This window comes from Loxodonta africana, chromosome 17, assembly GCF_030014295.1.
Source record: "Loxodonta africana isolate mLoxAfr1 chromosome 17, mLoxAfr1.hap2, whole genome shotgun sequence".
Classification (NCBI taxonomy): Eukaryota; Metazoa; Chordata; class Mammalia; order Proboscidea; family Elephantidae; genus Loxodonta; species Loxodonta africana.
This window is the reverse complement of record NC_087358.1, coordinates 47673671-47700570: the sequence shown is the minus strand read 5'-3', so window position 1 is coordinate 47700570 and position 26900 is coordinate 47673671.

Sequence of the window (26900 nt, the reverse complement as noted above, 5' to 3'; positions counted from 1 at the left end):
TGTGTAAGCCAATTTCTTGTAATTAATCCATTAATATACATATTCTACTGGTTTTACCTCTACCCTGTCTAATGTAAGTTGTCGTACAGAAACTTGAACACCGAAGACAAGATGAAAGTCATAAAAGAAGCGAGAGAGCTTAGACCAATAATTTACAAGTTATCAAGCCTCATATTGACTACTGAGTTCCTAAAAGCAATAGTAGAAACTGGAAAACAGTTAACATCTCTTCCATGGGCTCAGAGAAAATAACTGGCAACTTGAACCCTATAACCAGCAGTGGTATATTTCAAGAATGAACAAGAAATAAGCATACAATAAATAAGCCCAATAATGTCAGAAGTTGGAACTCTAAAAAAAAAAAAAGAAGAAGAAGAAAATTTGAGTGTGGTTAAAAGGAACAGAATATATACATACACAGTATTATGAATAAATGTGATTGTATATGCAGATATTACATATAATATGAACATATTAAGAGGTTATTTATCTTCCAGAGAATAGAAAAGCTACTTCTCTCATTTTATGAGGCCAACAGTACCATTTTACCAAAGCCTTCTGTCTTAGGTTGGGTTCTCAAGCGAATCAAACCCAGTGAAGTGTGTATACATACATACATACCAAAAAAAAAAACCCAAACCCATTGCTATTGAGTTGATTCCGACCAATAGCGACCTTGTAGAACAGAATAAAACTGCCCCATAGAGTTTCCAAGTAGGATCTGGTGGATTTGAACTGCCAACCTTTTGGTTAACAGCCACAGCACTTACTCACTATGCCACTGGGGTTTCCTTACATACATACATACATAGTATATACAGAGAGACAGATTTATCTCAAGGAAATGGCTCACATGGTTGTAGAGGCTGGCAAGTCATAAGTCTGTGGGTTAGGCTTCAAGCTGGAGGCTTCTCCTAAGTCACATAGCTGCAAGGGCTGATGAACCCAAGATCAGCAAGTCAGACAACAAGGCACTACCTCACAAGCTGCAGGGACTGATAAATTTCAAGAGTGGCAGGTAAGCTGCTAGTTCAAGTGCCAAGAACAAGAGGTCACATGATTATTTGAGCCAGATGCAGGATCCAGAGTGAGAGCCTTGTTGGGACATCCATTTATATACTGGAGACAGGTCACACACCTAAGGAAACTCCCATTCAACTGATTAGCTGCTCATAGAAGATCTCATTATGGAGTTGATTACATCATTAAATAACTGTCAAACCACTAAGAATCATGGCCCAGCCAAGGTGACACAGCCTTAACCATCACAATCTACCTCTTGTCAACCTGGCACCTGTATGCATCTCTTTAAACCATACCCCAGCACCCAGTGCCATCGAGTCAATTCTGGCTCATAGTGACCCTATAGGCCAGAGTAGAACTGCCCCATAGAGTTTCCAAGGAGTGCCTGGCAGATTTGAACTGCCAACCGTTTGGTTAGCAGCTGTAGCACTTAACCATTACGCCACCAGGGTTTCCTTAAACCATACAACCCAGTGCCCTCGAGTCGATTCTGATTCATACATAAACTCTAAATAAATATTGCCCTTTCCATGATGCAAGCACTTATCATTCACTTGAAAAGGAATATATTGACATGTCCCATATCACATGATGCCTAGAAATGTCAGGAGGAAAGAGCCTGACCTGAATTTTTGTTGGATTAATTTCCCACCTTCTAGCATGCAAATGTCTTCCCAATAAATCTAGAGTCACTGATACTTCTTCTTTACTAGACCTAATCAGCATAATGTCATCAATGTAATGGATTAATGTGATGTCTTGTGGAAGAGAAAAGTGATCAAGTTCCCTGCACACTAAATTGTGACATAGGGCTGGAAAGTTGGTGTACCCCTGAGGTAGGACAGTGAGTGTGTATTATCGGCCTTGCCAGCTGAAGGCAAACTATTTCTGGTAGTCTTTCAAAATTAGTATGTATAAACAGGCATTAGCCAGATTAGTAGCTGCTTACCAGGTACCAGAAGATGTACAAATTTGCTAAAGCAGTGAAAACACATCTGGAACAGCAGCTGCAATTGAAGTCGCCACCTAGTGAAGCTTCGGATAATCCCCTGTCATTCTCCAAGATCCATCTGTCTTTTTCATAAGCCAAATAGGCAACCTGAGTGGGGATGTAGGGGGAATTACCACCTCTGAATCCTTCAAGTCCTTGATGGTATCAGTAATCCCTGCACTACCTCTGGGAATGTGGTATTGCTTTGGATTTACTATTTTCCTAGGTAGAAGCAGTTCTAATGGCTTCCACTTAGCCTTTCCTACTATAGAAGCCCTTACTCCATTCATTGAAAATCCAGTGTGGGAGTTCTGCCAGTTGTTGACTATGTCTATTCCAATTATGCATTCTGGAAATCACTACCTAATGAGTCTGTGGACTCACTGTGCCCACTGTGAAACAGACATGAGCTAAGACTCCATTGATAATTTGACTCCCACATGCTCCATTCTGACTGGTGGCCCACAGTGACATTTTGGGTCTTCTGGAATTAGTGTCAATTCAGAGCCAGTTTATAAAAATTCCCCAAAATTCTGATTATTTCCTTTTTCCCAATGAGCAGTCACTCTAGTAAAAGGCCATAGATCCCTTTTGGCAAGGCTGTGAGAAAGATTAACAGTATAAATTTTTGAAAGTGCATTGGGGCCCTTCCTCATTGGGGCCTGGCTTCCCTTCATTGAAGGGATTGTGGGTCAGTAAACTGGCTCAAGTTTACAAATTGATAGAAGGACAGTAAATGTCTGTTCTGGTGATTTAAGTCATACTGCTGTTCACTTGACCTAGAATTCTTCTCCATGTACAGATCAAATAATGTTTAGTAGATTTCTCATTTATTTCACTCCAAGGGACACCATGACTAAATAGCCCTAAGTCCACATGAGTCATACTATTTGGATTACTGCCTTGGCTCCATTGTCCATTATGGTAACCGCACCTACCTCTTCTTTGTCAGTTGAGTTCTGCCACTTGGCTCCTACACCACAAGGTCCAATTAGCCCCATTGTGTAGTTAGATATCTTAATTCAACTAGGGCAGTTTCCAGTATCAAATATTACTTAGACATAAAATAGTAATCACAGCAGTCTTTAAGGATGCTTAGGCTCCCTTCACAAATTTGTCCCCCACCACATGTTGGTCCACTGTTCTAACCTGATAAATCCATTCTAACATGCCAATTTTTCTAAGCCTTTGGATACTTTCTTCTACAGTATAGCAAGGCAGGTCTGGTACCTCATCTTGATTTAGTGTAGGCAGCCATGAAATCTATGCTTCAGTGAACTAACCAACTAAGCTATTAGACCCATTCCTAACCTCTCGAACTGAAACATTGAATGAAGAATCTGAGCTTAAAGGGACTATATCAATAAACTCAGACTAATTCAATTTTATGTTCCTTGGACAATTATCTCACACCCTTAGTGGCCATTTCCACACATATTTCCCAGGTTTCTGTTTGTACATATTAGAAAATAAAGCAGTTCTCTTGGAGTATAGCATACCTCCTTCTGGTTCACACTTTGTACTTCACTTTTTGGTATTCACTGGGACTCAAGTTTAGTGATAGGCCTAGAAGCAAAAAAAGGGTGGTGAGGATGTGTTTTAAGAACATTCAACCATGTCTTGTAAGGCATCTGCCTCAGGTGATGCCCCATGCAATGACTCAGATGTCTCCCCAGGAGATAACTCAGACTAAGGCTCTTCAGACTCAGCTGAGTTAGTCTCATCAGTTGAGGGTGAAGGGGATAATGGTTTTACTGGAGAGGGTGACTTAGCTGACAAAGATAGAGTAATCTCTTAAGAAGGGAACAAGAGGGCTGGTTCTGTTGGCCGGAGTGATTGAACAAAATTTAGGAGCTTAGTGTCCACAACTTGCTGAATTATCTGCCCAGATAGCCCTATCCCAGGTTTCAGAGTCCCATTTCTTCCCAATCAGTACCCTCACTTTAACTTCAGACATCATTTGAGTTTGAGAATTCAATTATCATTGTAATTCAGCCACTCTTACCATAAGACTCTGGGTCTGGTTTACAGCAATATCGGCTGTTGTTATTATTGTTACATACCATCGAGTAGATTCTGATTCATAGTGACCTTATGTACAACAGAACAAAACACTGCCCAGTCCTGCATCATCCTCACAATCATTGTTATGCTTGAGCCCATTGTTGCAGCCACTGTGTCAATCCATCCCCTGGAGGGTCTTCCTCTTTTTCACTGATCCTCTACTTTACCAAGCATGATGTCCTTTTCTAGGGATTGATCCCTCCTGATAACATGTCCAAAGTATGTGAGATGCAGTCTTGCCATTCTTGCTTCTAAGGAGCATTCTGGCTGTATTTCTTTCAAGAGAAATTTGGTCATTCTTTTGTCAGTCCATAGTATATTCAATATTCTTTGCCAACACCATAATTCAAAGGCGTCAATTCTTCTTTGGTCTTCCTTATTCATTGCCCACCTTTCACATCCCTATGAGGTAATTGAAAACTCCATGGCTTGAGTCAGGCACACCTAAGTCTTCAAGGTCACACTTTTGCTTTTTAACACTTTAAAAAGGTCTTTTGCAGTACATTTGCCCAATGCAATATGTTGTTTGATTTCTTGACTGCTGCTTCCATGAGTGTTGATTGTGGATCCAACGAAAATGAAATCCTTGACAACTTCAATATTTTCTCTGTTTATCATGATATTGCTTATTACTACAAGAAATAAAGCTTACCTTCAGAGCCCAAGGGGCAACTTTGTGGTCTTTTATGTGGCACTTGAGCTGTGACTCTGTAGCCCTGAGATTATCTTTTCCTTTCACCACTTTGTCTAGTCAAAGTAGGACAAACCAACTAGCTTCCTTATAATTTTCATTGTGACAAAATTGTAGAAAAGTATTGAACATGCAATCACCCAGAATCTTGTTTTTTGTCAGCACTTGATCTATTGATGGTGATATTTTGCCACCTTACACCATGGATTTGTGGTGCCTTTTTACACCATGGATTTGTGGTGCCCTCTTTACTATTGGAAGCAGAGTCATCAACATCTTTAAGTCTATCTGGACTTGATAATCAATTTAGAAAACTCATCCTTACAATTTTATTTCTCCTGAACAACTCTTGGCACCAAATGTCATAGGCTAGGTTTTCTCCCTCTCGCGCACGCACGCGCACGCGCGAGAGAGACAGACAGGTATCTTAAGGAAATGGCTTGCATGGTTTTAGAAGCTGGCAAATCCCAAGTACTTGGGTCAGGTGTCAGGCTGGAGACTTCTCCTGACTCATGTAGCTGCAGGGGCTGACAAACCCAAGATTGACAGGTCAGATGGCAGGCTCTGGCTCACAGGCTATGGAGGATGATGAATCCCAAGATACAGAGGTAAAGCTGATAGCTCAAGTCTCAAGAACCTGAAGTTAAATGATGATGAGCTAGATGTAGGATCCAGAGGGAGAGCCTTTTAGGAACATCCATTTATATACTGGAGGCAGTCCACACCCCAAAGAAACTCCCTTTCAACTGAGTGGCTGCTCATACCAGATCCCATCATAGAGTTGATTACATAACTGCCAAATTACATCCTAACTGCCAAACCACTGGAAATCATAGCCTAGACAAGCTGACACATAACATTAAACATCACACCATTCAAGACAGTATAACAAAGTAAAATGAAAGCCAATCTAATTCAAGAATATTGTTGTTGTGTGCCATCAAGTCTCTTCCAGTTCGTAGTGATACCATAGGTCAGAGTAGAACTGCCCTATAGGGTTTCCAAAGCTGTAATGTTTATGAAAGCAACTGCCACAACTTTATCCAGCAAAGTGACTGATGAATTTGAACTGCAGACCTTTTGGTTAGCAACTGAGCACTTAACCATTGAGAGCCACTAGGGCTCCTTAATTCAAGAATATAAACCTGAATTCTTATATACATATCAGATAACCAAATCTAACAATGTATAAAAAGAGATAAACTGCATTCAATGTATGCATTCAGAAACAAAGTTAGTCTATAATAAATAAGCTATTAATGTATTACAACACATTTGAAAAATAAAAGAAAAAGAGAGTATATGATTATTATCATAGAGATAGAAAAAAATGTGATAAAATCCACAATTCATCCATGACATAAATTCTTAGCAAAATAAAAGGAAAAGGAGCTGTTTTGGCTTGATCAAGGGTAAAGATGTATTTTACATAAAGATGAAATGTTTAAAGTTTAAGAGCAAAACAAGAATACTCACTGTACAACTCCTATTCAATAATATAGCTGTGTTTATTGTCAGTGTTTTAAGAAAAAAAGTATAAGCATTAAAAATTAAAAAGAAATGACACTCTCTTTTTCCGAAGATTATATACTTTCCTAAAAACCTAAAAAAATCTAAAGATAAGGTTTTTGAATTAATGAATAAGTATTTAACATCAGTATACATTTTTATATACCAACAGTTAACTGTTAAAATATGATTAAAATAGATAACATTTTTCAAAAACAACAAATAATATGCATACATCGTTTATAGAGAAAGCTATCAAAGTTCATTGAACTGTAATAAAAGGCTTAAATAAAAAATACACCATGTTCGCAGTTTAGAAATTTCATCATAAATTTCTCAACAACACTCTCTCAAATGACTATAGATTCAATATAATTCCAAATAAAATATGTATAGGATTTAATGTGGAACTCAGCAAGCTGTTTCTAAAATTCATCTGGGAGAGCAAAAAGACCAAATTAGCCAATGCAAGGCACTTGTGAAAAAGAAAATTGAGCAATCAAGTCGATGTGATTTTATTAAAGGAATGGACAAATAAACTAATGAAATTCATAGAAAGACTAGGAAGAGCCCCACGCATATATAGAAACAGTACAGTAAACAGTGCTGGGAAATTGGTTATAAAGAAGAAAAAGTGATATTAAATCTCTACATTGCACTACATTCAGAAATGCATTATAGAAGGATTAAAGACAACTATAAAAAATTTTATATAAAAATACAAAAGAATATCCTTGTGACTTTAGAGTAGTGATTTCTGTAATAAAGGCACAAAAATCAGTAACCATATGGGAATACACTTATTCATTTGATCACATTTTAATGAAGAAATTCTATAAATTAAGTCAAATAAATCACAGTGAAAACATATACCACAAAACGGAATAAACTATTTGTAACACACATAATTGACAAAGAATTTTGATTTAGAATTTATAAAGAATGCTGATTAATTCACAAGAAAGAAACAAACAAGTTAATTAGAAAGTGGGCTAAATACAGAAATTAATAGAAGAATCATCCCTAGTGGCCCATAGCATTTGAAAGGATGCTCAACCTTATTTTTAATAAAAAAAATGAAAGTTAAAATGACAATGAGATATCAGAACTACAAAATTAACAATAATTCACAGTTCTCTCTATAAAAAATGTTGGTCTGGATATGTAGAACGGGGACTCTCACTGAAACTGGTGGAACTAAAATTGTTACAAGTTTACAAATAATTAATCAAAAGAAAAAAAAAAGAAGAAACAAAAACCTACTGCCATCAAGTCGATTTCGACTAATAGTGACCCTATAGAACAGAGTAGGATTGCCCCATGGGTTCTCAAGGCTGTAATCTTTACGGAAGTAGTCTGCCACAACTTTCTCCCATGGAGTGGCTGGTAGTTTCAAACCTCCAACAAAAATTTGTAACTCTGGGAACAACACATCTATTTACCTCTCTATATATGTGGGTTTTATATCCTAAAAAATTACAGTACATAATCACCACAACCTATTTACAGGAATGTTTATACAAAAACATTTATACTAGCAGAACTTCTAAAATGACTGGAATGTCCACTAATTGCAAATGGAAATTTAAAAAATGTGATTTTTTAATATGATGATATATTATGTATATCGTTGTTGTTGATGTTAGGTACCATTGAGTCAGCTCTGCCTTATAGCAACCCTGGGTACAATAGAACGAAACACTGCCCTGTCAAGTGTCATCATCACAATCATCGCTATGTGTGAGCCTATTGTTGCAGCCACTGTATCCGTCCATCTCGTTGAGGGTCCCCTCTTTCTCGCTGACCCTCTACCTTACCGGATATAATGTCCTTTTCCAGGGACTGGTCCCTCCAGATAACATGTCCAAAGTACGTAAGACGAAGTCTCGCCATCCTTGCTCCCAAGGGGCCCTCTGGCTGTATTTCTTCCAAGACAGGCTTGTTACTTCTTCTGGCAATTCACGGTATATTCAATATTCTTCACCAACACTATAATTCAGAGTCATCAATTCTTCTTCAGTCCTCCTCATTCATTGACCAGATTTCACATGCATAAGAGGTGATTGAAAATACCATGGGTCAGGCGCATCTTTGTCCTCATAGTGTCATCTTTGATTTTAACGCTTTAAAGAGGTCTTTTCCAGCACATTTGCCCAATTCAATACATCCTTTGTTTTTTCGACTGCTGCTTCCATAGGCATTGATTGTGGATCCAGGTAAAATGAAATCCTTGACAATTCAATCTTTTCTCGAATTATCATGATGGTTCTTATTAGTCCAGTTGCGAGGATTTTTGTTTTGTTTATGTTGAGATGTAATTCGTACTGAAGGCTGTAGTCTTTAATCTTCATCAATAAGTACATCAAGTCCTCTTTGTTTTCAGCAAGCAAAGTTGTGTCATCTGCATATCACAGGTTGTCAATGAGTCTTCCTCAAATCCTCGTGCCACATGCTTCTTCATATAGTCCAGCTTCAGAGATTGTTTTCATTACTGGAAATTAATGAAAAAAGCTACACACATTTCCATGAAAGAATCTCAAACATATAATATTGAGCAAATGATGCAAATTCTAAAATTATACTCAATATAATGCCGTTTATACTAATTAAGAAAGAGGGAAAACTAAACAACTTATTGGTTGGAAATCAGTGCATATTTGTGAAAATTCAAAAGAAAAGCAAGTAATTATGTCACACAGGTAAGGCTATGGTTTAGTTACAAAAATATATATCAGCAGTTTTACAAAACTGAAGCTTATCTTTGTTCAGGCAAAGTACGGTGCAGGTGAGAGAGTCTCAGTATGGTGATACAGCAATCCAGGTTGCATTGATCTTGTGCCCCACCGTTTCTTCCTATCAGAAAGACAGAATTAAACAAATTTTTTCCTACTTCAGAAAGAAGTGAAAAATACCCTTCCCAGTGATATTTCATTTGTTAGTAGTAGCACATAACCTTGACTAGCTATTGGGTTGGGAGAAGAATTAGGTATTTTAGTCTCCCCTATGTGCAGGAAAGAAAGTATTGGTGAGCATTATTAATGTCTACCAGGGAAATTAGCACAAACGCCAGTATAAGTGTTTTCTGCAAGGAGAGGTATTGAGGAAAGAGGTAAGTGTTCTAGAGGAGAAAGCCAGAGGAGGGAAGACTTTACTTCTTGGTAAAATTCCTATTATTTAGCTTAAGTAGTAGATACTTGTAGTTTTATTTTATTATTATCATATAAACTCTATATGTATGTACTCTTGTAAGTATAATAAATCTCAAAATAACAAAAATAAGATATATATATATATATACACACATATGTGGACTGCTAGAAGAATGAACAAATCTGTCTTGAAAGAAGTATAGCCAGCATGTTCCTTAGAAGAGAGGACAGCAAGACTTTGTCTCACATACTTTGGACATGTTATCAGAAGGTACCAGTCCCTGGAGAAGTACATCATGCTTTGTAGAAGAGAGGACCAACAAAAAAGAGGAAGACTTTTAAAGAGATGGACTGACACAGTGGCTGCAACAATGGGCTGAAGCATAGCAAAGGTTATGAGGATGGGGCAGGACCTGGCACTATTTCACTCGGTTGTACATAAGGTTGCTATGAGTCTGAACCAACCTGATGGCGCCTAGCAACAACATACACATATGAGGAGCCCTGGTGGTGCAATGGTTAGGCCCTCAGCTGCTAACCAAAAGGTTGACATTTCTAACCCATTCAGCAGCTTCATGGGAGAAAGACCTGGCTATCTGCTTCTGTAAAGATTACAGCCTAGGGAACCCTGTGGTTCAGTTCTACTCTGTCACGTAAGGTCTGGTGTCTCAGTGAGTCAGGGTACTCAACAATGACAAATACGTATAATATATATTCACATATATATGTCAAATATAACTCATGTATATATGTCACATACATATATATGCCACATATTATGCATGTGTATACATATATATGTATATATATAATATTGTTATAGGCAGAATAATAATGTCCCAAAATATATCTATCCATAAAAAAAACTATCGTAGAACCTGTGAAAATGTTACTTTACATGACAAAAAGTATTTTCCCAAAGTGATTAAAGTTAAGGACCTTGAGAGGGAGACATTATCTTGGGTCATCCCAGTGGGCACAATCTAATTTCATGGGTCCCAGAATCTTTCCCAGTGGCTGCTGGAAAGAGATGTGAGGATCCACACAGTGAGGATGCGAGAGAAATACAAACTTGCTGGCTTTAAGGTGAGCAGGGGCCCGCAAGCCAAGAAATGAGAGCAGCGTCTAGAGTCTGGAAAGGTGAGAAAATGAATTTTCCCCTAGAACCACCAGGTAGGCACAGTCCTGCAGGCATCTTGATTTTATTTTAGTAAGACTTGTGTCAGACCTACAGAACTGTAAGACAATAAATCTGTGTGGTTTTAGGCTTTGAAGTTTGTGATAATTTATTATGGCAGCAACAGGAAACTAACCCTGATTTATACACACACACATATACACACACATGTATATGTACCACTTTCACAAACAAATCTAGATTTCACTGCAGTAATATGATTGCCGAAGTTTATACCCATTGTAAATATTCCTGGTTTTTGCTGAATATAGAAATCATTATGTTGTGCATTTTATTAATGTGGTTTGAAGAATGCTAAACTTTTTTCAATCCAATTGCTTACTGAATGCGTAACTCAATGAAGATAGCACCAAGAAAAAAATTAGAAAATCTGGGATATGGGATATATGAAAACAAAGCAAGACATCACTTCTACGTCAGAGTATGAACTAATCAACCTTTACAGGAACAGAGCAGTCAGAATGTCAACACTGATTTATGTTGAAACTGACTGAAGAAATGGTTGTTGCAATTACTCAAGTCAGGAGCACCTAACAGAGCTAAAAAATATATAAACTTTTTTTTTCTGTTAAAAGGAGTTGGAAATATAAACACAGAACTTGCAAAGTCAGAGGACTACAGAAAAAAAAAAAAAAAAAAAATTGATATAAGCCAGGCTGTGTTTTTGGAAGTAAAGAGCAATGATTGCTTTTGTTCACAGTTACCTGGGGAAAGTGGCTCAATTGTTTGGGGAAATTGGAAAATTTAGTTAATTGTAAGTGATTAGTGCTAAAACTAATTTAAAATATCAATCATCCTTTATTTCTATAAAATTCCCCATTTGTTGTCTTACATCTACAGTTTATTATTATTATTATTTTGATTTACTTTTGTATCCTAAGTCAAAGATTATTTAGCTTAGGTCTGAGATCTCTGCAGGTTTTCTGGATTGCCTTCAAAGAGACTTGGACCTTGAGAAATATACATAAATATTGTTTATATGTGCACCTGTAAATGTTTTTAGACATGAGACATACAGCCATCATCATATTTTCATAAGAATCTCTTTACCCCTTTCATAAGAGTCAAAGAATCTGAATAAAATAAGTGCCTTGTGTATTATGACTTGGATAACTCCCTCTGCTAAGGCTGCACCTAAGCTAACGGGAAAGGAAAATAAAAGCCATGCTGTATTTCTAAAGTTCTAAAGAGAAAAAAACAAATATCATTTCTGTTCTATGTAGACCTCCTTCTTGCTAAGTATACTTTGTATATTGACAGTGATACTACTGTGTGTTGGGGGCACTGGGTCCATTTTTTCTCTGTGAAAGGAAAGAAAAATATCACCCTTTTTTCTCAAGGGATTAATGCTCAATTTTACTTGCTTAAACAATTACAGATGAAATGAGTCAGAACTCCAACAAAATAAAAGATAAAATTTGAACCTCCCAAACATTTCCTCCTCAAAAAGGAAGAAGCAAACACATATTATTTAAAACTACCTAACTCTCTTTCTTTCTCCACTGTTAATATGATTGAAATAGCCACCATTTTCTTTATTTAAATTAATGTCCAAGAATTAAAACATATTCAAAGGCATAACCAGAAATTACAAATCTAGTGCAAATCAGTCTATAAGAAAATTCTGGAAGACAGCAGTCATATTACTCAATGTGAACTAGGGCAATGGGACAGACTGGCTGCATCCTTAGCATTCCCATAGGTCACTATGTGCCCAACATTCTTTTTAGGTACATTGTGACAATAAGAAAATATCTCCCAGCTTCCTTAGTGAAGGAATATCTAAGATACTTGAGAAGAAGTGATATACGCCACTTCCTATGATATGCACTCATAAAATATCCATGGAGATCTTCAGCTCCTTCTCCCCTGGTCATGTAGCTGGAAGCAAAAGAAGAAGCACAATGGAAGAAGCCAGAACCCTAATGTCACCATTTGGTGATAAGCCACTTAAGAAAATCTTTATAATTGTGTGGAATCTCTGATATTTGTTCCTTTTTCTCAGCAACCATTTTTTTTTTTTCTTTATTACACAGACAGGAAAAAAAGAAAAGCCAAAATGGACGTCAGAAGAGACTCTGAAACTTGCTCCTGAATGTAGAGTAGCTAAAGCAAATAGAAGAAATTATAAAGTAAAAGAGCTGAACTAAATATTTCAAAGGGCAGCTCGAGAAGATAAAGTAAAGCATTATAATGAAATGTACAAAGACTTAGAGTTAGGAAATGAAAAGGGAAGAACACACTTGGCATTTCTCAAGCTGAAAGAACTGAAGAAAAATTCAAGCCTCGAGTTTCAGTATTGAATGATTATTCTATGGGGAAAATACTGAAAGATGCAGAAAGCATCAAAAGAAGATGGAAGGAATACACAGAGTCACTGTACAAAAATGGTCGACATTCAAATATTTCAGGAGGTAACATATGATCAAGAACCAATGGTACTGACGGAAAGGTGCAAGCTGCACTAAAAGCACTGGCAAAAAACGAGGCTCCAGGAATTGATGGTAAACCAATTGAGATGTCTCAACAAATGGATGCAGCCCTGGAGATGCTCACTAGTCTATGTGATGAACTTTGGAGGACAGCTACCTGCCCAACAGACTGGAAAAGATTCATATTTGTGCCCGTTCCAAAGAAAGATGATTCAACAGAATGTGGACGTTATCAAACAATATCATTAATATCACACGCAAGTAAAATTCTGCTGACGATACTTCAAAAAAGGCTGCGGTAGTACATTGACAGGGAACGGCCAGAAATTCAAGCTGAGTTCTGAAGAGGACTTGGAATGAAGGATATCATTGCTGATGTCAGATGGATCTTATCTATAAGCAGAGTATATCAGAAAGACGTTTATCTGTGTTTTATTGACTATGCAAAGACATTCAGCTGTGTGGATCATAACAAATTATGGGTAACATTATGAAGAATGGAAATTTCAGAACACTTAATTATGCTCAGGAGGAATCTGTAAATAGACCAAGAGACAGTCTTTTAAACAGAACAATAGGATACTGCATGGTTTAAATTCAGGAAAGGTGTTTGCCAGGGTTGTAAACTTTCACCATACTTATTCAATCTGTATGCTGAGCAAATAATTCAAGAAGTTGAGTACATGAAGAAGAACATGGCATCAGGATTAGAGGGAGACTTATTAACAACTTGCAATATGCAGATGACACAACCTTGCTGGCTGAAAGTGAAGAGGACTTGAAGTACTAACTTATGACGATCAAAGACTACAGCCTTCGGTACGGAATGTGCTTCAACATAAAGAAGACAAAAATCCTCACATCTGGACCAATAAGCAATATTATGATAAGCAGAGAATATATTGAAGTTATCAAGGATTTCATTTTGCTTGAATCCACAATCAATGCCCATAGAAACAACAGTCAAGAAATCAAATGATATATTACACTGGGCAAATGTGCTGCAAAAGACCTCTTTAAAGTGTTAAAAAGGAAAGATGTCACTTTGAGGACTGTCATGGATTGAATTATGTCCCTCAAAAAATGTTAGTATCAATTTGGCTGGGTCATGATTCCTGGTATTAAGTGATTTTCCTATATGTTGTAAATCCTGCCTCTATGATGTTAATGAAGGAGGATGGGATGGGCGGCAGTTGTGTTAGTGAGGCAGGATTCAATCTACAAGAATGGATTTTGTCTTGAGGCAATCTGTTGATATCAAAGAAAGAAGTGAGCAGAGAGACAAGGGGACCTCATACCACCAAGAAAGCAGTGCCCAGAGCAGAGCGCATCCTCTGGACCCAGGGTCCCTTAGTGGAGAAGCTGTTAGTCCAGGGGAACATTGAAGAGAAGGCCAACAGAGAGAGAAAGCCTTCCCCTGGAGCTAAAGCCCTGAATTTGAACTTTTAGCCTCCTTTACTGTGAGAAAATAAGTTTCTCTTTGTTAAAGCCATTCACTTGTGGCATTTCTGTTATAGCAGCACTAGATGACTAAGACAAGGACTAAGGTCCATCTGACCCAAACCATGGTATTTTCAATCACCTTATATGCATGGGAAAGCTGGACAATGAATAAGAAAGACAGAAGAAGAGTTGATGCCTTTCTATTATGATGTTGGTGAAGAACATTGAATATATCATGGACTGCCAGAAAAACAAACAAACCTGTCTTGGAAGAAGTACAGCCAGAATGCCCTTTAGAAGTGAGGATGGTGAGACATGTATCAAGCACTTTGGACATGTTATCAAGAGGGACCAATAGCCAGAAAAGGACATCGTGCTTAGTAAAGTAGAGGGTCAGCGAAAAAGAAGAAGACCCTCAAGCAGGTGGATCGACACAATGGTTGCAAAAATGGACTCAGCATAGCAACGATTGTGAGGTTGGTGCAGGACTGGGCAATGTTTCATTTGCTGTACATAGGGTTGCTCTGATTTGGAACCAATTCGATAGCACCAAAAACTGCACAGTAAATAGTTAAATTCTTTAACAGCAAGCACAGCCTTGAATTAATAGAATTAACTCAAGGTCATATTTACAAAAGGTAGAAGAGGTCATGTGAGGATCAGGTGACAGCAGAGGACTACGTATTAGGTTATAGAAATAGATCTCAGAGTGGGCACTTGTGCAGGCTAAGCTAGAGAAGATAAAAATTCCACATCGGTACATTTGGAGAGTATCAGTGATGTATAAGCAGGGAAAAGAACCATTTCTAAAGCCTGTGAGGAATTTCAGAAAGTGGACTTATCTAGCACACTGGGATAAAGCTACGGATGGCAAGAAGAGTGTTGTCAATGGTATTACTTGATTAATCAGTATGAGTCAAACTTGCCAAATAAATAAAATCAGCTGGGGTACTCACTAATGATTGAATTTCATGAATTCCTCTTGGTATCTACTGAGTCAGATTCTCCAGGAGACCCCAAGAACCTGTATTTTTAACCACAAGCCTGACAGATGATCCCTGTGATTAGACAAGTTTAATGACATTGAGACACACCAACAGAGGTCGTAAGTTTGGGAGAATTACTTAAGCTGTGACAAGCGATTCACTCAACTAGAGTTCTGTAGGATTTTTACATCAGTCCAAGCTCTGTTTATCTCTCTGCCTGGTGAAAATATCTCCTCTAGTCTTGGTTGTAAAGTCCTTGTCATTTAATACAGGAGAGGTCAGTACAACTGGACTAAACCAAAAGCAAAGAAGTTTCCTGAATAAACTGAATGCTTTGAAGGCCAGTGTAGCATGGGCAGGGGTTTGGGGACCCTGGTTTCAGGGGACTTCTAAGTCACTTGGCATAATAAAATCTATTAAGAAAACATTTTGCATCCCATTTTGTAAAGTGGTGTCTGGGGTCTTGAACACTAGCAAGCAGCCATCTAAGATGCATCAATTTGTCTTAACCTACCTGGAGCAAAGGAGAAGGAAGATCACCAAAAACACAAGGTAATTATGAGCTCAAGGGACAGAAAGGTCCATATGAACCAGGGACTACATCAGCCTAAGACCAGAAGAACTAAATGGTGCTCGGCTACAACTGATGACTGCCCTGACATGGAACACAACAGAGAACCCCTGAGAGAGCAGGAGAGCAGTGGGAAGCAGACCCCAAATTCTCATAAAAAGACCAGACTTAGTTGTCTGTCTGACTGAGACTAGAAGGAACCCAGTGGTCATGGTCCCCACACCTTCTGTTAGCCCAAGACAGGAACCATCCCCAAAGCCAACTCTTCAGACAGGGATTGAACTGGACAATGGGATAGAAAATGACACTGGTGAAGAATGACCTTCCTGGATCAAGTAGACACATGGGACTATGTTGGCATCTCCTGTCTGGAGGGGAGATGAGAGGGCAGAGGGGGTCAGAAGCTGGCTTAATATATGTAAAAACAGAGAGTGGAGGGAAGGAGTGTGCTGTCTCATTAGGGGGAGAGAAATTAGGAGTATATAGCAAGGTGTATAAAATTTTTGTATGACAGGTTGACTCGATTTGTAAACTTTCACTTAAAGCACAATAAGAATTAAAAAAAAAAAAAAAAAACACCTTGTCATTTAAAAACCTTACCCTTCTGCCAGCTGAAATTTCAGGCTCTGCCTCTGAAGAGGTTGAACTTTCTAAACAAAAAGGTTGCTTGTGACAATGGGCATAACGTGGGGCACAAAGTAACAGTTGTGAAAGAGGATTCACTATTACGACTCAAGCACCCGTAAGTGGTAAGCGTATTTGGCCTGTTAGCATCTCTTCAGGTTGTTGTTGGACATGGGGGCCAAAAAAGACAGACTTTCTCAGATGTTGCTGTATAGCCCTGTGGAACTCAGGCTCACTAATTTGGAATACTTAATTTAAGGAAATATCTAGAGAGAGGTTGACCCCTCCCCCGCTAAAAAATGTTTACCTAAATTTAAAACCATTTGTAGTGCAATTCTTCTGGGAGAATTTATAAAATTTTAGCATGCTTTGCTTAATTTAGTACTTAAAGCATTATATTGTTTTCTATTTGTGGTCTCAGCTTAGTGAAAATGCATGCCACTTTTAAAGGTCAAACTTAAAAATCTGGGAAGACAGTTCTAAAGAGTCGCATTAATTTTTCTCTCGTGCTAGTTTTAGTGGGTGAATCACTGCTGACTCTACGGCAATCCGATGTGTCTCGTGAGGCATGATACAGCTTAAGCGTTGCATAAATGGCGCCCTACAAGTGGGACATGGCCTAATAGAACTTGTAAGTCTCAATGTACTTTTCCCCTTGGAGCCTGGATGCATTTTTAAAACGTGCTGTTAAGAGTGGTTTGTAGTTTTTTATTCTGTCATTATAACACTAGAAAATGAAACACTGAGTTTGGCTATGTAACCCAAGGGATTTCAGGATCAAAAACAAAATGAAACAGAGCCAACCCTGAGAACCACAGAAACGTTTTTTTTTTTTTTTTTGGTTGGGATATTTTAAGTATTGCAAATTTTTAAACAATGATGAAAAATGCCATACTACTTATTAAAATAAATAAGTTCAGAGGGATTCCTAAAACATCTGTATGGAAAACTGAGAAATCTGTTATTTTTCTTCTTTAAAGAAAGTGGGGTTAAAAATTTGGTCTACCTTTTTTACTTTTATTTTGTGCAATTATTTGAGACAAAAATTCAGTCCTGTGAGGAGAAATACTACAAGGCCACTTTCTGTGAGTCATCTGTTTTCCATGTATTTTATTTATCCCATGTGAAATGTATTGAAGTTTGACCTATTATGGGGCAAACATTTAAAATCAAAAAGCATGGTCACTTGTGGTTAATGTCCAATATCAAGAATTATCATAAGTGTTCTCTTTCGTAAAAAATATATTTAAAATTCTGTCTTATCATAGAAGTACGGGACAAACATTCTCTGGTATCCTTCACTTAACCTAGAAGGTGCACTTTGTACAACTGTCCTTCACTTGAAGTTTCCCTAAACACCTTTTCCTCTCAGTATAAAAGTGTACACATAAACGCAGGAAACTCTTGAGCCACTTTGGCTCCTTGCCTTTTGTAGCCGCAGCATGTTGCTACCGCGCATGCGGGCGGGGAGGACATGGCCGCCTCACTCTTCACAGCTGTTTTCTGCTAATCATTCCCAGCCCTCTGAAAATGCTGCCATTAAAAATGCATTATTCAGACAAATAAGCACATTATTTTAAATCATAAATCTCTTTGGGAGCACCACAATGCTCCAAATTATTCTTTTCCCTCAACAGCATTTATTTTATTTCAGAAATATGATTCCAGCTCTCAGAGGCAAATAATTGTAATTAGTCATTTATTCACAATCGCCTAAGAGCTTTTGAATTTTAAAGCGAGTTTCTCATTGTTGTCTGATTGATTTTGTTTTGTTTCTTTTGAAGAAAGGAAGAGAGATAGCCAAGGACTCTGAGTCACTGTTCTAGGATCCCTAGGAAAGGGTGGGGTGTGAAATAGCATGTAAGGGCACATCATTTGTTTAATCTAAAGCCTCGATTTCAGCCCTTTTTGTAGAACCCATTTCATAATAAGCTGACCTTAGTAAATCTTCTTGGTCCCTATCTCTGAGCCTACATATTAATTTTCATTCTGGGGAGAGGAGGTTTTTGCTCAGAGCCTCCCTTACTTCATCACCTTCCGTATCTGATGGAATACCAAATCCCACCATGGTTTTCTCCTAAATCTGTCCAGCTCTCCTTACCCTCATTGACACTATCCTAAGCCAGACCAACACATTCTCTCATGTACAGCATTCAACACCCTCCTCCCTGGTCCTGCTGCTTTCTGTTTATACTTTTTGGACCCATTATTTACATATTGACACTGCAGCCATTGAGATCATGCCTCTCACTGTGATCTTCACGGAAGTCAACTCCCACATCTTTCTCTCTTGGAGAGGCTGGGGGGTTTGAAAAGCTGACCATTTGGTTAGCGGCCGAGCGCTTAAGCACTGTGCCACCAGGGCTCCTTAGATTTACCACACCTGTATACAAAAAAAGCACGTCTATTCAGTTGTGATTTAGGTTTTCAAAAGTGTTAAATATTCCATATAGTCTTCTGACTTGTGTTTTTTACTCAAAATTATGTTTCTAAAATTAATGTACATACACGTATATAGTAGCTTTGTTTTTAATCTTTGCAGGTATATAATTTGTGTGTGTAGAGGATCACATCACAATTAATTTATCCATTCTCCTCTTGATGTTCTTTTTTTTCTGTCATTTTAAATAATGAACAATAGTGCAAATATCTTCTAATGCTATGTGCAAGGATTTAGCTACCTTATAGAATTAGAACTAGGAGAAAAATTGATCATGGGGCTTGTTCATCTTTACTAATGCTACATATTCTCCAAAGTTGTTCTACATTTGCTACATAAGCACACCTGGTCCGTGTGTAAGGGTACAAATACTTGCTAATAGCAGGTATTATTACATTTCTTATTTGTGTAACCAATCACAGGATTGTGAATTAACATCATACCTCAGTCTATCCTATTGCACTTGAATGTTTCTTCAGTATGCTTACTGAACACTTGTTTCCTCATCTATGAAATGCCTGTTCATGCATTTTGTCATTTTTCTTCTCTTTTTTTAAATAATACACAAACCTGTGTGTGAGAGAGAGATTTAATATTCTATATATACACAAATAACAAAATATCTCTGTTGATGGTTTGTATTTTTTTTATTTTGTGTATGTGTGTTTTACAAATAGTGACTATTACTAAACAGAATTTAATTACACAATTATTTAATTATATACACATTCAACAACATTTTCTTTTATGTAATTTTTGTGTGCATTATGTTAAAGAGATGCATGCTTACACAGAGATTATAAACTATTATTTTATATTTTCTTCAAGAATTTTTAAAGATATTTTTTTTTTAATTAAATAATGAATGCAAAGTTACAGTAATGAAAACAGTGCTCTACTGGCCTAAAGATAGACATATAGAGCAATGAGATAGAACTGAGAGTCCAGATACAAATACACATATCCATGGCTGATTGATTTGTGATAAGAGTCCCAAATCCATTCAATGAGGAAAGAATAGTCTCTTCATCAAATGGTACTAGAACATTTGTATTTCTACATGCAAAATAGTGAATTTGGAACATACTTCTCACCATATGCAAAAATAACTCAACATCCTAATTAGAAGAGCTAAAGCCATAAAACACTTAGAAGAAAACATACAGGTAAATCGTCATGAACTTGCATTTTGCAATGGAATTTTAGATACAACATTAAGAGTGCAAGTGATAGAAGAATAAATAAATTGGTATCACCAAAATTAAAAACTTTTGCTCACCGAAGAACATTTTCAAAAAAGCAAAAAGACAACATAAAGAATCAAAGGCAATAATTGCAAATCATATATCTGATATGAGTCTAATATACAGAATATATAAAGAATTTCTACAACAACAAAAACATAAACAGTGCAATTAAATGAGCAACATGCTTGAATAGCTATATCTATATATCTATATATCTATATATCTATATATCTATATATCTATATATCTATATATCTATATATCTATATATCTATATATCTATATATCTATATATCTATATATCTATATATCTATATATCTATATATCTATATATCTATATATCTATATATCTATATATCTATATCTTAATTGTGCTCATGAGGAAACTTTACATAGATCAAGAGGCATTTGTTCGGACAGAACAAGGGGATATTGATTGGTTTAAAGTCAGGAAAGGTGTGCATCAGGGTTGTAATCTTTCACCATACCTATTCAACTTGTGTGCTGAGCAAATAATATGAGAAGCCAGACTATATTAAGAAGAACAGGGCATCAGGATTGGAGGAAGACTCATTAACAACCTGCCTTATGCAGATGACACAACCTTGCTTGCTGAAAGTGAAAAGGACTTGAAGCACTTACTGATGAAGATCAAAGACCACAACCTTCAATATGGATTGCACCTCAACATAAAGAAAACAAAAATCCTCACAACTGGACCAGTCAGCAACATCATGGTAAACGGAGAAAAGATTGAAGTTGTCAAGGATTTCATTTTACTTGGATCCACAATCAACAGCCATGGAAGAGGCAGTCAAGAAATCAAGATGCATTGCACTGGGTAAATCTGCTGCAAAGGACCTCTTTAAAGTGTTGAAGAGCAAAGATATCACCCTGAAGACTAGGTGCACATGACCCAAGCCATGGTATTTTCAATCACATTATATTCATGTGAAAGCTGGACAATGAATAAGGAAGACCAAAGAAGAACTGACGCCTTTGAATTGTGGCATTGGTGAAGAATGTTGAATATACCATGGACTGCCAAAAGAACGAACAAATCTGTCTTAGAAGAATTACAGCCAGAATGCTCCTTTGAGGCAAGGATGGCAAGACTGAGTCTTACATACTTTGGACATGTTGTCAGGAGGGATCAGTCACTGGAGAAGGACATCATGCTTGGCAGAGTACAGGGTCAGGGGAAAAGAGGAAGAACCTCAACGAGGTGGATTGACACAGTGGCTGCAACAATGAGCTCAAGCATAAGAACGATTGTAAGGATGGCTCAGGACCGGGCAGTGTTTCGTTCAGTTGTGCTTAGGGCCGCTATGAATCGAAACCAACTCGACGGCACCTAACAACAACAACAACATACCTATATATCTATATCTATATCTTTATCTATGTCTATGTCTCTGTCTTTGTCTATGTCTATATCTATTCGATATCTATAAATGGCTGATAAGCACACAAAAAATGTTCAACATCATTAATCATCAGGGAAATATAAGTCAGAACCACAATGAGATAATACTTCATATTCTATAGCTATCATTAAACAAATTGAAAATAACAAGTGCCAATGAGCGTGTGGAAAATTTGGAAACTTCATCCTTTGCTGGTGGTAATGTAAAATGGTGAAGCCGCTCTGGAGAACAGTATCTCAAAAAGTTAAACACAGAATTACTACCTGCCCCAGCAATTCCACTTCTAGGTTGTTAATTGCCATCAAGTCAGCTCTGACCCAGAGACCTTTCATACAAGAGAATGGAACTTTGCCTGGTCCAGCACCATCTTCGTGACTGTTGGTATGTTTGAGTCCATCGTTGCAACTATTATGTCACTCTATCTCATTGAGGGTTTTCCTTGGCCCTTTACTTTACCAAACATGTTGACACACTGACATGAATTCTAGTCACCTATTAACAACCTCAGCCAAGGGCACTGGCTTTTAAATGCTTCACTAAATTTAGAAAGCAAAATAGCAACACCTTTCCACTACGTAGGTCTCATAAACATCTGGGAATTATTTGGAGTCAGACACAAACGTACAGTGTATTTTTTGCAGTTTGTATGGCTCTATGCTAAAATGATAGGGTTAAAAAGGCTTACCTAGAGGCTGTTTGAAATGCTTCCATTTATATTGTTTAAGTTTCAGTATCATTAGTTTAAAACGTATGTATCAATTTCTGATTACAGGTAAGAGATACTTAAGCATTTCTTACATTAGTTCATGTAATATTTAAATACTTCAGGAAAATATTTTAGAAGCAAAATGCATCTTAAAATTGCTTAAAATTATAAGAAGAACTACAATATATACTACAGATAAGTACTTTATAACTGATGAACAATGATTTGCATTATATCAAAAAATAGAATCTGGTTACTACTTCACCCAGTTAGAGTCTGAAAGGACTAATCACTGAGTAAAAATATGTTGCAACAGCTTTTACAGATTTTCAAAATGGAAATAAAAATGCCTTTCAGTAATAATCATAGAAATGGGTAAGAGAAAAATTAAATAGCTTAGCAATTGTTGGTTTTTTCAAATAGATCACCTTTGTATTGTGAAATGCATTCAGCACATTTCTGCCTTTGGCAATTAAATTAATCGTATATTTTTAAATAAAAGCTTTTTTGACTGCAATTCACTTTAATTTTTTTTAACATGAACAAAGTAGAGCTCTTTAGACTAAGGGAAGCTGTAGGGAAAAGGCTCTATGATATTCCTCCTATACATGGATATTAGTTTTTCTTTTAAATAAAATTCTGTCAATTTTTCTAGCAGTACCTCTCGAAAGGTACACAAATTATTGCAAGTGTTCTACATTTTTAATTATAAGAGAGCAAAAGTTGTAAAGCAAAACTTTATTTCTGAGAGACTTATTCATTCCCTTAATATTTTTAAAAAATCTATTATTTTAAAATATGTATTACTTGAGTATTCTGAAAATGTTTTATGTCAGTAATTGACACAGAACAAACCTTTTATATCAGGTGCTGAAATAGCAGGTCCAGAAAACAAAATTGTAAAAAAATCATTAACAAAACGTGGAATTGAAATTGTGTTTGGATTCAGAGAACCACACCTACTTGTGTAATGTCTGTCTTCCCATGATGCATACATTTGCCTTACTATCCTCTTCTTCTATTAAATGTGATTTATTCTTTTACATTAGTACATGAATGATGGTTCTCGGAGCTGTCCAGATTTGTACATCTGGCATTAGACTCTTTGAAAGCTGAGTTCTGCTTATCTATCTACCTACCTACCTACCCACCTATCTATCTGTAATTTGTCTACCTGTCTGTCTGTCTCTCTCTATCTCTCTGTCTCTCTCTCTATCACTCTGTCTCTCTGTTTATCTATCATCTATCCCTCTATCTATCTATATTAATGTATAAATAGTGCTGCTCTGAATCATCTAGACTCTTTCAAGATTCACTTGTAGTACTAAACAAATATATTTCATTGGTGGATTTCTTTTTAATAATGGTCAGCAGAAGTTGAATTATCTTGTGTGTTCTGTGATGCCCCCATTTATTTTAGTATTAAACTATGTGCATTTTAAAATAAATACTATGCTTTTCATATTTCTCTCATTTCTCCTGGAACCAGCAAGTTTAAGTATGAGATCTTAAAGTTCCTACCACCTAAAAGTAACAGAAATGTGCTTCCTTTATCATGTAGCTCCAAGGGTTCAGTGTTTTATCTTAAGAAGTTGAAGCAACACTGTTTGTGAGGAATACACTAAGTTTCTCACTAATAGAAACAATTGTCAAAGTAATTGTGATTTGCATTGAATTACCACTAATTAAGACTTTAACCATATCTTCATTTTATTAAAATACTTAGAACACAGAGTTTTGAATTGAATTAAAAAAAAAAAATCTACAAAGAAAATCAAATCAGTTTTAGAAATGGTTAAAAATCATTGCTTTCACACTAATGCGAAGAGTTTACATCATCAAATATACACCATTTAGTCCTACATGTACTTGAAGAAGTTACACTATGCAGTTCTTAAAAAGTCAGCTGTGATGATTACTTTTCTGTGTGATCTTGACTAGGTTTTGATACCCAGTTGTTTGTTAAGACACTAGTCTAGTAGCATTTCTGCTCTGCACAGATGGTGTCACAATGAGTCAGAATTGACTCGATGGCAACTAACAAGTTGCTGTTGTAACTGCATGTGTTTTCAGTTGGCCTCAAGAAAAGTACATTACCTTTCACAATGTTGACAGGTTAAAATCAACCAGTGGAAGACCTTAAGAGCAAAAAGTGAGTTTCCTTAGGGTATCTTCTGCCTCTAGACTATAAGTAAACATTTTACAAGAACTCCCTCACTCATCACTCTTTTCCTCACCTGACCTATGAATTTGGGGAAGCAAGCCTCCAGGAGTCTCCAGACTATCACTTGATTTATGGATTTTGGACTTGCCAACCCCCCACAATCTCCTAGGTCAATTCCTTGAAGTAGATCTCTCTCCCTCTCTGTTTATCTATATCACTGGTTCTGTTTCTCTAGGGAACCCCAAGACACTAACCCATATATTCAGACATATATTCCTTACATGTGCTGTGGTATCAAATAACAATAATTTAAGAAATGTAAGGAATAATGAAGGAGCCCTGGGGGTGCAGTGGTTAAGCATTAAGCTGCTAACCTTTTGGTCAGTGGTTAGAACCCACCAGCCCCTCCATGGTAGAACATGGCAATTGGCTTCCATAAAGATTATAGCCTTGAAAATGCTATGGAGGAAGTAATGAGGTGAATCAGAGTTTTTATCAGAGACACTAGTCTTGCATGGCAATATGGTTATTTAAATCTTTCACTTTCCTTGGAAATTATTCTGGCAATTAATAGACTTCCAAAACAGAACAAAACCCGATAGTAATTATACTGCCACACTGAATTAATAACAAAACATGAAGAAAAAGGTTTTCCAGTGTTTCCTCTAAGTCAGTGATCCAAATGTTTGCTTTTAGTAGTTCTGAAAGATTTCTATGAAGAAAGGGTTCCAGAACCAAGTAAGTTTGGGAGATGGTACCTAATATATCCCATCAATTGAGAATCACAACCAGCGAGGATTAACCAGTATGCATGGTACTCACTGGGCTACAGTAAGCAAAGTGCACATGGGCATAATTGTGCTTACTTACTAATCTGAGGTGCACAATTTCATCCGTTTTTTACATTTGAAAGACAGGTGAAATTGTGCACCACATATTAGTAAGTAAGCCCAGGTAAGCCCGTGCATACCCTGCTTATTGGTTAATCTGTCCCTGACTTCACAACCAACAAAACAAGCGTTCTGAACATCCTACAATAAAGGAGACTGTTTAACTTTGTTTATCCCACTTTTTCCTAAACGTACTTGACCACAGAATAATTTTTTTAAGTAACCTGACTTAACATCCCTTAGATCTTGTATTCCATAGAAAACTCTTTGTGAAATGCTGTTCTGGGTTAAGCAAGTATTCAATTCTACAAAACCTAAGTTGCTTTGTAATCTTCTTGACCGTTCAGAAAAGGCCCCTGGGAAGTGTAAATAGTTTCTCGCTTGACTACAACTCATTCTGGTCACAACGCCTTATTGCTACCAATATATAAGAACAGCCACTGTCCAGTGACAAACTCCATATCTATCTCAATCTGCATACACAGAAAATATATATTCAGAGCCAGGTGTGCAGTTGTGCACCATTTACATATAAGACCAAGATATTATGGTTGCCTGACTTACATATGCGTAAAACCTTCAACTATATTGGCAGAGATACTAGACCTAGCTTGTGCACTAATCCTATCTAGCAACAACACGTTAGATTTCATTAATATGAAAGTGTTATTTCATCTTGATGATCACTGTTTCTGCTGCATAAGTGCATTCGATTCCACTTACCTCTACCACCACCTAACTTTATAAGGTTGCATGCTTAGCCAGAGATTCTGGGAACATTGCAACTGATGCATTCCACAATGATGGTCTACAGATGCATCCTGGAAAGACAGCGCCCTTATGTAAATAAAAACAGGAGCCACGTGAAGCATTGCAAAAACCCATTTAAAGATTAAGGTAACTTGGCCTTCTCTCAGTACCACAAAGAATCTATATGACATGTATAGTAGTAATGCTTAGTATAGATAAATTAGATAATTTTTTATTGGGTAATCTTTTGTTCCGTTGAGTTCTTCTAACAGAAAATAGGTAGTGTGAAAAGCCTAGATCTTGTAGGTTTCCACATTGTTAGGTCAAAGCCAATAACAACACGCATGCAGAATGGTTTTTGATAGGTCTTAGAGCCCTGTAACATTCACATATCCCTCTGAAGACTCCTTCTCCTTTATATACTTGCCTAGATCATGATGAAGATAGCTGACTTTACATGGAAGATGGAGGAGAAAAAGGCGGATACTTCAAATAAATGTGAATAGATCTCAGAAGAAAAGAAGATGAATCTTCTATTAAAGGAAAAGACTCATTCCTGTTCTGTGAAGTCAAATCTCTTGAGTTAAAACAAAG